At 46.9% G+C, this 12,078-nt stretch overlaps 1 protein-coding gene across 5 annotated transcripts in view; it reads right to left on the reverse strand.

Annotated features, from left to right (window-relative positions):
* TRIM33 (tripartite motif containing 33) overlaps nt 1–12,078 on the reverse strand; it is a 1,358,766-nt gene that overhangs the window by 1,142,037 nt on the left and 204,651 nt on the right. The gene's annotated exons all lie outside the window — the stretch shown is intronic.

The following is a 12,078-nucleotide window of genomic DNA, read 5'->3' on the forward strand; positions in this document are numbered from 1 at the left end:
TTAGTAGAACGGCAGAGCAGCCAGCTACATCTTAGGAGGATGTCAGCTGTAGGCAAGTACAATTAACTCAGTAAATACATAGGCACAAAGAAAAATCACACAGTAAAATAGATTAACAAGTCACTTACCAACTGGAACGTTCTTTCGACTGGATGTTCCTCTGACGTATTCCTCATCTTAGATATAATCGGCCAGCTTGCTGCTTCTTCAGTAAATATTTTCGCCAGAGGGCGCTGTGCTCAAGGCTGCATAGCTTTATTCCCTCGAGGGCCGCTGTCGAGTGTCGAGGTCATCCGTCATATAAAGGGCTCGAGCCAAGCCCATTGGTCTCAGTTTGTTTTTTTCAGTGTTAATGGTCGCATCAGTTGTATCAGGCATCGAAGCATGTCGGGCTCTTAAGTACAAGTGCAAAAAGCATAAAAACTGCACGGAGGGGTAGGTTGGGAGGGTCGATTGGGAATGCGTGGGAGGAACATCCAGTCGAAAGAATGTTACAGTAGGTAAGTAACTTGTTCTTCGAATGGATTGTGTCCTCCCACGTATTCCTCAACTTAGAAAGACTCCCACAGCAGTAGTAATTTGGAGGAGGGAGTACCAGAGTTTTTAATTATGTACTGAATGAAGAACGGCTTTTGCAAAAAGGCCTCCTTGGTAAAAAGTAGAGTCTAAACAATGTTTTACAAAGGTGTGCATGGATGACCAGGTGGCAGCTGCACAAATGTCCTGCAAAGGAACACCCCTCTGAAGAGCTGTGGAAGTTGCTATGTCCCTGGTTGAATGAGCCCTTAATCCATCTGGAGGCTTTCCCAGCCAACCTGTAGCATTCAGATATTGCTAGGATTATCCATTTGGATAAGGTTTGTTTGGACACACCAACGCCCAATTTGTGTCCAGTGTAACCGACAAATAACTGATCAGTTTGTCTAAACCTTTCGAGTGTAGAGATATAAAAGCTGAGAACCCTTTTAGGGTCTAACCTGTGGAACCTTTCCTCCTCTTTACTAGCGTCCGGAGGAGGGTAAAAAGGAAGGTAATCTTTTGTGACAGATGGAAATCTGAAACTATTTTAGTTAAGAAAAAAGGTTTGACCTTCAAAATAACTTTATTCTTGTGGAATATAGTGTGAGGAGGCTTACAAGAGAGTGCCTGCAACTCACTCACCCTGCAGGCTGAAGTTAAAGCCACTAGTAAAACAGTTTTAAAAGTTAGGAGCCTTAAAGGGCAAGAATGTAAAGGCTCAAAAGGGGCACACATAAAAAATGTTAAAAATGCATTGAAGTGGCAAATGGGAACATGAAAAAGTGTAGGAGGGACACCATTTGTTAACCTTTTAAGAAATTGGACAACTAAAAGGTATCTTAAAATATGAAACTTCTGAGGAGCGCTTGAAGATAGATAGCGCTGCTACATATCCTTTAATAGTACCAACTTGGAGCCCTGAGTTGGCCAAATGTAAAAGAAAGGAACTCAAGGTGGGAGTGCTACATTGAAAAGGATCCACATGTTAATGTTAAAGGACATTTGTACCGCGCACTATCACCACCGGAGTGGTCCCGTGGTGCTCTGAAAAAGGAGGCTAGGTTGAGTTAGTGGGAGGAAGCATGAAAAATGCAAGGGAGCATTGATGTGCTGTTGGCGGCCTCAGCCCGGTGGGTCCCTTGGCTGGGCCTAGGGTGTTTGCTGCCGGGAGTCGTCGTGTCCTTTTGTGCAAGACTGTGTGTTTTGTTGTTGCAATGTAGTGAAGTTTGTGCGGTTTGTTGTGCTGTATGTTTTGGTTGGGTTGGCGTTTGAGAGGTGTATGCAGAAAGGGAAAAGTTAGTACGGTTCGTTAGTTTGTGTCTCTATCCTAAGTTGGGGCACTCGGCTTGTGTAGTCTCCCCTGATGCGGCTCTGTCCTGCTCTCGGTCCGACTAGCATACAAGGTTCCTTACTCCTCTGGCCCCCGCCTCTAACATGCTCTCTCATAGCTCCCCTTATCCTCCCTTCATATTCCTGTGGCCAGTACACCTGCCAATGTCAACCTCTCAGGTAGTGTGGTGATTGCTAATATCTCGACAATTCCACACCACTGTGGTGCCTGGCGGTAACTAAGGGGCTGGTGAAAGGGTTGGTCAGATTGTCTGGGTTAGTGGACTCAGTTTCCCCGCGTGCCACCTGTGTTCCAGTCTATTTGGTGTCATCTGTTCTGGCGCCGTGGGAGTTACTCTCTCGGGTTGGGGATGCCCTTGTACTTTCCGGTTTAGTCATCCTTTTTGTGGTTTTGCTTTGCAGATTTAGTCTTGGTGTTGAAGAGCTAGGTTTTTAGAGATTTCCTGAATTTTAGGTGATCTTCAGCGTTTTATTTCTTTTGGGATGTTGTTCCAGGTTTTTGCGGCTATGTGGTAGAAGGAGGTGCCTCCAAGTTTTTTCTTAAGGTACGGTTTGAGTTCCAGGCGGATTTCGTTGCTTGATCGGAGGGGTCTCGTTGGTTTGTAGACTTATTTTCTTTTGTAGGAATTCTGCTCCTTGTCCGCTGATTGCCCTGTGCGTTATGCACATTGTTTTGAAGGTGATGCAATGTTTTACTGGGAGCCAATGTAGTGTTTTTAGGGCTAGAGTGATGTGGTCTCTTCTGGATAGTTTAAGGAGTAGTCTTGCTGCTAGATTTTGGATCCATTGCAGTTTCTTCAGGAGGTATTCTGGTATTCCGAGGCAGAGGCTGTTTGCATAGTCGATTTTTGACATGATTAGGAGGACGATAGTAAGTGTTTTGTGCGTGAAGGAGAGGACAATTCTTATCCCTGCACCAGTTACTAAATTTCTTCAGACACCAGTACAAGGATTTTGTTGCTGGCGGCCTAGCGGAAAGCAAAAATGTCCATAACATTGTCCGGAAGATCCAAATCCTTATATCTCAGGCTCTCAGAAGCCAAGGGTGAAGGCTGAGAGCTTTGACTTCTGGATGGAGAACTTGAACTTCCTTTTGCGAGAGGAGCTCCTCTCTTTGTGGAAGACTTATTGGAGGGCAGATGGACATGTCCAGAAGGTCCGGGTACCACATTCTCCTGGTCCAATCCGGGGCAATTAGGATCATGGTTTTCCTGAACTTTCTCAACCTCCCGATTATTTGAGGAATCACGCTGACTGGAGCGAACGCGTATAGGAGTGAAAATATCCAATCCACCACAAAAGCATCCCCTAGAGCTCTTCTCGGGGGAAATTCCCTTGAGCAGTACAGTTCGCACTTTCGGTTTGCATCGGTTGTGAACAGATCCACTTGAGGGGTTCCCCAAAGGGCGAGGACCGCCTGAAGGACTTCCTGAGCTAGTTCCCATTCGTGGGCGACTGCTCCAACTGCTCAGATCATCTGCCGCCGCGTTTCTCTCTGGCTAGGTGAATCGCTGAGATTCATTCTTGCATTGCCCAGAACCAGAGCTGCATTGCTTCTCTGCACAGTAGGAGTCATCCTACACCTCTTTTGTTGACGTAATACATGGCCACTGTGTTGTCTGTCATTATTAGGACATTCTTTCCCTTTACAGAGGGCAGGAAGGCCTTCAGCGCTAGTCTAATCGCCCTCGGCTCCAAAAGGTTGATGTGTAGTTTGGACTCCGATGGAGACCAACAACCGCTGATTGTCAGATCGTTGGTGTGGGCTCCCCACCCCGTGAGTGAGGCGTCCGTCACTACCGTTATCTCCGGCCATGGATGCAAAAACTGTTCAACCTTGAGGATATTTTCTTCGCAAGCCCACCATAGAAGATCTTGAGCTACTTTGGCCTAGACTTGAAGATCTGACATCTCCACTGAAAACTGGGACCATTGAGTCCCGAGGGCCCACTGAAGGGATCTCGTCCTCAGTTGAGCCTCTGGTACCAGAAAAATGCAGGATGCCATGAGGCCTAGCAACCTTACAAAGTCGAAACCGGTAGATGTTGGGCATTTTGAAACCTCATTAATCTGCAGAATGTGGTGAGCTTTCTCCTTGGGAGGCGAGGCTTTCCCTGAGGTAGTATCCAGGGCTGCCCCGATGAATTGGAGTCTTTGGCTTAGAATCATTTGTGACTTCTTGTAATTGAGGGAGAAGCCCAGTCTCTAATAAGTTGCAGGTCATGGCCAAGTGTTCCTGGGCTTGTTCTGGTGAACTCGCCCTAATTAGCCAATCGTCCAGGTAAGGGTAGACATGAATCCCTCCTGAGACTCGCTGCCACTACAGCCATCAGCTTGGTGAAAACCCTTGTGCGGAGATCAGCCCAAATGGCAGAACTTGAAACTGATAGTGAGATCCACCAATTGCAAACCTCAGGTACTTTGTGCTTGAGATGGATTGGCACATTAAAGTAAGCATCCTGAAGGTCCAATTAAACCAGCCAGTCCTGAAGCTGAAGAGCCTGAAGGATTTGAGAATGGGTCACCATCTTGAACTTGCCCTTCCTGAGGAACTTGTTCAAGTTTCTTAAGACCAAGATGGGTCTTAACCTGCCTTTTTTTGGTGGGGGTGATAAAATAAGGGGAGTACCAACCCTTGTTCCTCTCCGCTACATGTACATGTTCTATTGCACCTTTCTGTAGCAGGGTTAAAATCTCCTCCACAAGGAGCGGGTCTGGAATTTTTACAGAATTGGCTCCCGATGGATGATCTTGAGGTCTTTGATGAAAAGGAAGGCAGTAACCATGGGTCACTCTCTAGTGCCCAGGCATCTGACGTAATGCCCTGCCATTCGACCAGATACCGAGTGATTCTGCCTCCCACCTGGGTTTTGTGGGTTAAGACCTCAAAGTGGCTTTGCAGCAGCTTCAGCAGTTGCTGACTAGGTAGTAGCCGCTGCTGTGGCTGATCTAGCACCTTCCCCCTCTGTTGGCCTCTCTGATTGGCCTGCCCCCTCCCTTTTCCAAAAGAGGAATAGAAGCAAAAAGGGCAACTCTTCCAGGAAGATGAGCCTGTGTAGCTGTTGAGGCTGTTTTATAGCGGCGCTGAGCGATTTTGCTGCCGCTTTCGAGGTCTGCAGCTTCTCCAAGCTCTCGTCCGCCTTGCTGCCGAACAGCCTCAAGCCGTCAAAGGGCATATTGAGTAACCTGGACTGTACATAAGATGCAAAACCAGATTTTCTCAGCCAAGCAAATAGGCGTAAAACCGTGCTAGCCGCCATGGACCTGCCCACACCATTACCAGTCCTTACTTGGGGCACTCCTCCATAGCCTCCTTTCCATCTCTATCGCCAGGAAACCATCCCGTTCCTCACCCTCCTGGATGTGTTCAGCCGCTGCATTCAAGCAGTCCCACAGGCTGTAAGTTAATCTAGCTAATATACAAGTCACATTACTAGATTTAAGGCCCATACTGCCGAAGTGAACACTTACCTCGACCAAGCATCAATCTTTTTATCGTCCCTGTCAAGGGGCATGGAGGGATAAGCTGTTTGCTTATTTGCAGTCGCAGCTTGAATCACCAAGCTCTCAGGTGAAGGATGCTTAGATACTCTGGATCTGAAGGAGAAGGTCTATACTTTCCCACACATTTTTTATTTACAGCTGGTAAAGATTCTGGGATTTCCCAATTTGCCATAACACTCTTTAGTAGAGCTTTGTGGAAAGGAAGGATCGGATCCTTCTGAGGTCCTTCATCAATAATATCTGTCATGTCATCCTGGTCGTAACTCGGAGACACTGCCTTCCACTCCATGAAGTCGATGACTCTTCACATGAGGTTTATATACCCAGATTCTGCATGGTCAGTAGGGTCTGGTCTCAAATTCTACCTCAGGCGAGGTATCTAGGACACTGGCCGATTGTAGGCCGTCATAAAGGTCAGCCATTTTGGTACTTGGGTCTATTAATTCTTCAAGAACTTCTCTTGTCCCATATCTAACACCAGCTGATGTAATTTCTTCAGAGGATTGTTCTTCAAAAATAGACAGATTAAAAAAATTCTTGCCTGGGCTGAGGATGGAAGATTTTTTCTGGTAAAGGTGGCGGCATTGACCTAGGTTTAGCCATAAATGTCGTTTTGGGTATCGGTATTAAAGATTTCGGCGTTGAAGGCATCGATGGAATAGATGCTGCCTTCGATATGCTCGAAGGAATCCTCAATGTCATCGAGGAAGGCTTCAATATCGTCGAGAGAGGCTTTGACAATGTGGTCGAAGTTATCTACACCATCTTTGGCTTCGACGTAGTCGAAGGACGTGTCAAGTCAATGCCTGACTTCAACGACGAGGACGCCATTTTGTCCTCTGTTAACCTCGATTTCTGCACCAAAGGTTTTTCTTTTGTTTCATGAGGGGCTGGAGAATCATCCTCCAAAAACACCCTCGACTTTGTCAGATTTTACATGTGCAGTTTTAGATTTCCCTCTGGCACTCTGAGTGTGCAGGGGCATGCTCTTCACGCGACTTTGAGGGGTTGGGCCACCTTCTCAAAAATCTTTTAACATTGAAGCCCTGAAGGCCTCCCATTGTTTTGGGGAACCAGGCTTAGGACATGAAATTAACCTACTGTCAGGAGAGGAGGAAGAAGATTTGTGACGTTGCTTTTTTTGACGTTTTAGATTAAGAGTAAGAATTCCTCGAGGGACACCGACCGCCTTGACTCGTGATGAGATTTTCTACTCGACTCTGAGTCTTTTAGTATTTTTGCAGACTTTAAAGACTCCTCTCCCACCACTAGCTTACCTTGGTGTTCCTTAAGAGCCTTATTCAACATCGCCTGACATGAACTGCACTCGTCGACCCGATGGTCGGGGCTGAGGCACCAAAGGCAATTGCGGTGAGGATCCGTAATGGACATCTTGCTTCCGAACTTTAGACACTTTTTAAAACCAGTCTTGGGTGTAGGATTTGAAGATGAAGACATTTTCAAAGAAAAAACTGATGCGCCGTTTCGAAACACGAAGCAGAATCTTGGAAATACAGAAGACCAACAGGAGCGGCTCGAGCCCTTTATACTACGGATGACGACACTTGACGGCTGTCCGAGGGAATAAAGCTACTCGGCCTCGAGCACAGCGCCCTCTGGCAAAAAAAATTTCCGAAGAAGCAGCAAGTTGGCAGATTATATCTAAGATGAGGAATACGTGAGAGGACACAATCCATTGAAAATTTTATTTCATATCCACAAGGCAAAAGTTATATTCAGACACGTACTATTTAAACTAATCAACACAACAGAAAACCTAAGCAATACTTGAGGCAAGTAGAGCAATAGTAATGCAATGGATAGTTGATGAACACAGTTCAATGGTAAGTAAAATTACTTACTAGTCGCTCAGAAAATTCTTTTGTAGGAATAAATAATACTTTGATTATTAGTAAGTAGAATGTTTTTGTTGGTCAAAAAGTTATCGGGGAACTTGGAAAGGACTCCCTATAGGCGCGCACAAGCATTACCCCTGGTTGAATGGCATTGAAAACCCAAACACCGGAGTCAGCACTCCAGTAACACGAGCAACAAACTGGCCCAAGTCATCTAATACCCGAGGAGTTCTGAAGATGCAGCTTGATTCTTTCACGATGCAACAGCGGTGGACCCGGTCTCCTGTGCCTTGACCGTGGTGATGAAAGGAGGTACTCTGGGACGGATGTTGCAACAGCAGCTGAGAAAAAGGAGATTCTGCAAGGAATTCTTTGTACTCCCATGTCGGTCTGGCATTTTGGCAACTTTTTACAAGCTCCAAGGATAACCAGATACCGCCCGGTGAATCTGCATCGATTCGCTGGCATTGCACTCTGCTGAGGAGACTTTGAGAAGAGGGATCTTGTCTCTCGAGATCCAACTGGAGCTCAGAGTTCTGGGAGGATGCATTCAAGGAAAGCCGACAATGCAATTGGGTAGGAGGTCCTCCGGTATTTTGCAGCCCAGCAAGGTCACAGCACATAGGGGGGGTGGCTCATTCTGTAGGTCTTATGGCTAGTTGGTCCCCCCAGCCAAAGGGGAGGTGTCCTCTTCAGAGGTCCTCTGTGGATTCAAAAAAAGGTGTCAGAACAGCAGTGGTCTCTCCACGGTTACTGGAAGGGTCTGCAGGCATCTGTCTTCTTCTGGTCTTCTGTTAGTGGTCGACTTTCCTTCTCCCTCCGGAACTTCACCTTTTATCAGGATTTCACACTCATCCTCTGAAAACTTTCCCTGCAGTTTGCAGAAAGGGGCAGGTGACAGCCAGCCCTCCACCAACCACCCCTAGTGGGAACTGGTCCATTTCAGGCACCCCAGAAGACAAATAGCAAAGTTTTGCGATCCTCCCATGCCTCCTGGAGCCTCAACAGGTTACACAAAGGGTTCCAGCTGAAGACCAAATTTAAATCAGGATCTCCCCCTCCCAGGATGGTAGAAGGAAAGGACAAGCACAAGAAATAGCTAAAAAAGAAAGCAGCCACCATGTTGGAACAAAGGTGGCACTCCTTTGCATAGCAGCAGATGTGAATACAGCCTGTGGTAAGAGAAAAAAAACAAAAGCACAAAAGTCGGTAGGACACGTCCACTGCCACCAGCCAGAACTACAGGGCTGTTACCTTAACATAATTGTTACAGGAGCCGAGAGAAAGGGGATACTAGGTAACCCCCGAGCACGGCACATAAGGTGATGTTTGCTGCTCTATCGAGTAAAAAGGCTAAGGATAAAAGTATCCCTCCAATCTTAACAGAAGTTCTCAGGAAAAATAATATAAAAAGGAGAACTCAAAGGGCTCCCAGCAACACTGTACATAGGGTGCTGTGTGCTGGAAAAATGAAACTGATGCCTTTAAAAAAGGTAGGGAGGAAATTGAGACTCCCTAAAATAAAAGTAAAACATACAGAACAGAGCCCTCATGATCAGAGCCAGAAAAAAGGAATGCGAGGGGGGTGAAGGGGGGGACTCCACTCATTCAGGAGAAGATAAAGGTCCATCAGAAAGTGCTGCGGTCTCACAAGGAGACGGGATTAACCATAAAACGGATAAATCTCCCAACACTCAAAATGTGATCACGTAATAAAACGTTGGAAACAGCATAACAGAAGACTTGTATTAAAACGTTTACACAGCAAACTAAAACCTTTCTTTCAGAAAAGCAACGGTTACCAGAAAAATCACCTATCATTTGCAAAGTGCTACTTGTAGGGTGGATTTGCAGATATCCCAGCAAGATCAAAAACCATTTTAAAAGCCATAGCTTAACTAGCCAGGCTAATCCCAATCTTCTAGCAAATAGAACAAAGTACCAACCCGCAAGCCTCCAAAAGCACATGCATTGAGACTTAAACAGGAACAGCTTGACAAACTACCACCTTATCACCAACACTCCTTTAACAATCCTAAAGACCTTGCAGGGATCGAAATTTAGATTGGATGACCAGGAGTGAAAATCAGCGCCAGGGTATTCTGCATTAACCTGTGGCCAGGAGCTACCACTGGGGAATAAAGTTACTCAGCTTAATGACTACCTTACTCCTAGTCCGTAGACCCCATTGCCCCATTCTTGTGGACATTCCGTCCTTCAGGATGGGAATGGAGCACTTTTGTAAAAAAGCATCAAAACTTGTTTTGTCCTTTTACGCGGGGCACATGGCTGTGACCCCGCCCTCCTGAGCGCCACCCCACACATCGCCCTTCAGTCCTTTATCGCCAGGTCTGAGACCATTTAAGCAGTAATAGAGGATACTTTTATTTCCAGAGGGGATGGCGGGCGTATGGAGGAAAGGGGACTATGGACTAGGAGTAAGGTAGTCACTACGGCCAGTAACTGTTATACTCCTACGTCCCATCCTCTTTCCTCCATAGTTGTGGGAGATTCCCAAGCACACCTCACAGGTAATACGGGTGGATGAAAAAAATAAATAAAAAAAAATAAATAAACCTTTACTGGAATAGGTTCTTAAGAACAGCCTGGCCGAATTGGGCATCCACCCTGGAGCTCAGGTCCAAGCAGTAATGCTTACAAAAAGCTGATGGGGAAGCCCACGTAGCTGCCTTGGCAATGGTTTCCCAATACTTTAAGAAGGCAACAGCAGCCGCTTTGCCACGTACAACATGAGCATGGATGCCTTTGAGGTCTAAGCCCCTAAATGCAATAGGCTTCTGAAATACAGGAGGCATCGATCGGTAGGTAGGTGCTATGGAAGCCGGTTTCCCCTTCGGGTCTCCGAATGTGACCAAAAGTTGTGAGCAGCCCACGAGTTCCAGCGAGATAAAACTTCAAGGCTAACCTGACATCCAAGTTGTGTAAAACTCTCGGCACCGCCGGGTTAGGAACAAAAAGACTGTTAAAGATATTGATTGATTCAGATGAAAATCAGTAAGGAAGGAAGGATGAGTGCGAAGCACAACCTTGTCCTTGTGCAAAGTGAGGAACAGGTGCTCCACAGAGAGCCTGAAGCTCACTTACTTGCCTCGCCGATGTCGCTGCGATCGGAAAAGCGACTTTCGAAGAAAGGAACTTCAGGTCGGTAGTAGCCATGGGTTCAAACGGTTTATGGCATAACGAAGCGAGGACCACATTCAAATTCTATTTGGGATGAGCGGTGCGCACCAGCAGGAAGGGGTGAAGACCTGCAAATTGTCTTAATGGCTGGGTTAGTCAATGAAAAAACAGCTGTCCATGGACAGGTAGGCCGCAATGGCCAATAAGCAAGTTCTGCAAGACAGAACATGAATGCCTGTAGCTGTGAGGTGAGACACGAAAGCTAGAACAGTGTCAACCTTAGCATGCCTGGGGTCAAGCTGTTTAGCTAAGCACCAGTGACAAAAACAGCCATTTGCTCCTATATTATGCCCTCTTAGACGGTTTTCTGTCCACTTGGACAATATGCATATTATCCTCGGACAGATTCAACTGCGCTAAGGATTTGAATTCAGGCACCAAGCCGCCAAATTGAACGATTGTGGGGAGGGGTGCCACAACTGGTGATCGTTCTGGTGAAGAAGGTTGGGAATCAGCAGCAATGTGATCGAAGGAAGAAACGACAGATGCTGAAGTTCCGAGAACCAGAATCTGGCTGGCCACCAAGGAGCTATGAAGAGGAGAGTGCAATTCGATGTGCTGAGCTTGCAGAGTGACCGATGAATCATAGGCAATGAAGGAAAAGCATAAGCTCTCATGTTGTGCCATAGGATCTCGAGCGAGTCTCCCAAAGAGGACACCCCCAGGCAGTGCCTGATGCATAAAGAGGAGGTTTTCCGGTTAGCAAGAGTCGCAAAGAGGTCCTCTTCTGGAGCGCCCTGTTGACGAAAAATGTTGGAACATTGCTGTTCAATTACCATTCGTAACTGGCAGCCGACTGGCGGCCGAGTGAATCCGCAGTTACATTGATGTGACCCGGAATGTGTACAGCCTGGAGCCAAACCTTGTGTTGAATGCCCTAGTCCCAAACTTGTATGGCTAGGTCCACCAGGAGAGTTGACTTGGTGCCATCCTGCTTGTTTATGTAAAACATTGCACCAGAAAAAAATAGCCAGGAGCTCCAGATACTTGGTGTGGAACTGCCTGTCTCGAGGCGTCCATAGGTCGAATACTTCGAGGTGACCCAGCGTCACTCCCCACCACAGAAGGGAGGAGTCCGTGGTAACTGTCACTTGTGGGCAGGGCTCCTGAAAGGAGGACCCACTGAAAGGTTGTTGGTCCAAGACCACCATTGCAGATCGGACGTCATGCAGGAAGGAACAAGGATCATCTTGGAATCTGGGTCCGAAGTCTGAGACCAGCTGCTCCGAAGAGTTAGCTGAGTGCACCTCATCTTTAGACATGCAAGAGGTAGAGGCCATGAGAACCAAAAGTCTTTGGAACCACCAGGCCGTTATGTTCGAGGACTAGAGGAAGAGCAGACATGTGGTCAATAGGTCTGCAATCCTGTCCGTCGTTAGGAACACTCTTGTACTGACCGTAACCCAACAGAAACCAAGGAAAATCAGGCCTTGAGCACCGTCATGGATGATTTCCGCCAATTCACCGACGGCCCAAGATGGAACAGGAGCTGAAGGTAAGACTGAAGAACAGACAAGGCCGTCTGTGGGCAAGGGCTGCGCAGGAGCCAATCGTCGAGATATGGATATAGATGAATCCCCTGCAGTCTTGAGGAAAGCTTCGATGACCGACATCTTCGTAAAGACACGCAGTGCCGCACTTTGGACAA

Source organism: Ambystoma mexicanum, chromosome 13 (genome assembly GCF_040938575.1).
Source record: "Ambystoma mexicanum isolate Mex_15411 chromosome 13, UKY_AmexF1_1, whole genome shotgun sequence".
Lineage (NCBI taxonomy): Eukaryota > Metazoa > Chordata > Amphibia > Caudata > Ambystomatidae > Ambystoma > Ambystoma mexicanum.